Source organism: Epinephelus moara, chromosome 16, assembly GCF_006386435.1.
Source record: "Epinephelus moara isolate mb chromosome 16, YSFRI_EMoa_1.0, whole genome shotgun sequence".
NCBI classification, from domain to species: Eukaryota; Metazoa; Chordata; class Actinopteri; order Perciformes; family Serranidae; genus Epinephelus; species Epinephelus moara.
The window spans coordinates 2,486,455-2,489,472 of record NC_065521.1 but is presented as its reverse complement, the minus strand read 5'-3'; the positions used below and the strand labels follow the sequence as shown (position 1 = coordinate 2,489,472).

The following is a 3,018-nucleotide window of genomic DNA, read 5'->3' as shown; positions in this document are numbered from 1 at the left end:
CCTCCACCTTTAATAAATGTGATTCTTTATGTCGCACATCAATGTCAAACATCCTCAAATTTAAAAGCAACACATTAACTAAATGTTGGTAAAGGAGTAGAAATATTTGGTCTACCTTTAGATCAGACCACTTTTTGTTTTTTCTCTGTCACTGTCAGTGCAGTCCCACAGACACAGCTGACAGCATCAGCAGCGTTGATCTGTTGCCACTTTTCTTGCTTTCTTTTATTAGTGATAATAAAATAAAATCTTTCTTCAGTCCTCCACCTCCCGTTAAAAGGGTCTCTAGCTCAGTCTCGGAGAAATTCAGTTATTTGGTTCGTTTCTCACACCTGTCGCCGTGACTCACAACGAGAGAACACTCGTATGCCGGCTTATATATATGCAGATCGCATTCATGAGATAATTTGCATGACCATTTATGGTTGAACTAGGGCGTGTAGAGGGCGGAATATGAGGCGGATCTGGGTGCGCACAACTCCAGGAGGTCTGTGATTTATAAAGAGATCATTGCGTGCCACAGTTCTATAAATCAGATTATTTTTTGGCGCACGCCATTTTCAGCTTTTGGGCGCACGTCAACTTTCAGTATGAATCCTAAGCACTCTTTTATAAATGAGGCCCAGGTCCTTTGTTGTCTCATGTCTCATATTCCCAGATGTATTGCCACACTACATTTATGTTGTCTGCAGAACAGGGAAAAAAACATGGCTGAGCCCAGTTAGTTTAAAAATGCTTTGAGTTGTTTGAATTCTATCAGAGAGGTCAGTGGGAGGATTGTTATAAGGCCCAGACGCACCAAACCAACATCAAAGAACTAGTGCCGATGGAAGCTGACTGTTGCGTCCCCTTATGTTACCTGTGTCTCGGCCAGAAAGTTACACTTGCACACACCGCTAAGACAGCAGCCTGCTTGAGAGGAAATAACTCTCCACACCTGCAGGCAGCAGTCCCAAGCTCAGTCTGCTTCCAGAATAAGACAAGATCAAGAGTGATTTTTACAGAGTGCAGATCAGCGCTCCAGTCCCTTTCTCTGGTTCAGCGCGGGGCTAATTTGGACACAAAACAACACAACCTGATCAGTGTATCCCACAGGTTGAGACTCCATGTGTGGTGGTAGTTGATACGTAAGGACTCTTTTATTGGCTACACCTCAGCTTTCAAGACAATCATCCTTGACATACTGGTCGACAGCCTGTTTGACCTTCACCCCTTCATCTGTGCCTTGATAAAGGACTTCCTTACGAGCTGCTCACAAACCGTCAAAACTGGCCTCCACTGCTCTTCCACTCTCAAAACCAGCAGTGGCTCTGCTCAGGGCTGTGTGCTAAGTCTGCTTCTCTATGCCATCTACACCTACACCTGTCTCATCCACTCCACCAACACATTCATTATGGACAACATCACTGTGGTGGGACTCATAACCAGAGGAGACGAGTCAGCAAAGACAAGGTCCAGAAGTTGTCTGAGTGGTGCTCCAGGAACAACCTGGCACTCAACACGAGCAAAACAAAGGAAATAGTCATTGACTTCCGAAGGCACAGAGCGGACCCTGCCTCTCTCTACATCAAAGAACACACATCTCGGAGGACCTCTCCTGGTCAGCCAACACACCAGCAGTGGTAAAAAAGGTCCGGCAGCCACTGCACTTTCTAAGAGTCCTCGGTAAGAAAAGACTGAAGGAGAAGCTGCTGGTGGACTTTACGGCTCCACCATGGAGAGTGTGCTGGCGTACTGTGTCACTGTGTGGTATGCCGGCTGACCGGAGAGCTCTGCCCTCCCTGGAAGACCTCTCCAGCTCAGGGTGCCTCTGCAGAGCCAGTAAAATCATCAGGGACAACTGTCACCCTGGACGCCACCTGTTCAACCTGCTGCCCTCTGGGAGGAGCCTGAGGTGCATCAAAAGCCTCACAAACAGGCTCAAGACAAGTTTCTTTCCCTGAGCCATCAAGACCCTTAACTCCAACAACACACACACACACACCACAGAGAATTACCATCATCTGCTAACCTTTTAACTCCCAACATTTAAATACAATATACTATATTTTCAAGAGTGAAAACCCATCCGTTTGTAGTATTTATTTTAGTTTCATATTTATTGAATGAGTGCCTGTTGTCTGTCCTAATTTGTCAGTGACAATTTAGGATTTCTATTTCTATTTCTGTTTCTATTTCAGTTGGTGGATACACTGCAAAAAGTGGGGTGACAGACTTCCACAGACAGTCCAACACAGACCAATGGCTGACAGTCAGCTTGATGTGTCAGGAACTATTCATTACTTTTTATAATTAACAAAAACGTTTAAAAGGTCAGAAAAAAAAACTCCATTTATGCTGCCTTAACAAACACAGAGAGATCACAGCAAGCTGTAATGTTTCGCCACATCGCACACAGACACATGCAGACTGTCTATCACAGAGAGAAACTTACACAGAAGCCTCAAAGTCTCCACCGATGATGGACTCCATCAGCTGCCTTAGGTGCAGGATTTTCCTGGTGACAAAAAATAAAATAAAAAAACCTGTGATTGAGACTTCCAGTCACTACTCAAGGCTGAAACAGTACATTCGTCTCCTGAGTTTGTTCATCAGGTTTAATAAAATCTATTTATTTTCAATGGATGGATGGATGGGTGCATGGAAGGTTGTACTTTGTCTGCTTCAATTTGAAAATGTTGTCAGAGTACAAAGTCAGTTATCAAAGCTTTGGATCAACTGTCACAGCTTTGCTGACGTATGTGGCTTTTTGTTAGGAGGATGAAAGGAGTCATTTTAGTGTCTTTTAAACCAGGTGCTTCTGTACGCTGCACTACTGATCTAAAATCTGGATGTTTCCTTCAGAATGAGCTCTTTCAGACAGTACGTTTACATGCACAGCTTAATCGAGCTATGCTCAAAATTCGATTTTGGTGTCTAATCGGACTTCTGTCCTTGTCCCAGTTTATGTGCAACTGAGAAAATCGAATTACTGACGGGAACGTGTCCTCCTCCTCAACACTAGGTGGTGATATGCGT

At 44.3% G+C, this 3,018-nt stretch overlaps 1 protein-coding gene across 2 annotated transcripts in view; it reads right to left on the bottom strand.

The window, feature by feature from the left end:
• LOC126403551 (uncharacterized) overlaps nt 1-2,498 on the bottom strand; it is a 21,989-nt gene extending 19,491 nt beyond the window's left edge. For both annotated transcript variants that reach the window (XM_050066284.1, XM_050066285.1), the window contains exon 1: nt 2,435-2,498. The gene's annotated coding sequence lies outside the window, so the exon portion shown is untranslated. The remainder of the gene's footprint in view (nt 1-2,434) is intronic.
• Between the last annotated feature and the right edge of the window lie 520 nt (nt 2,499-3,018).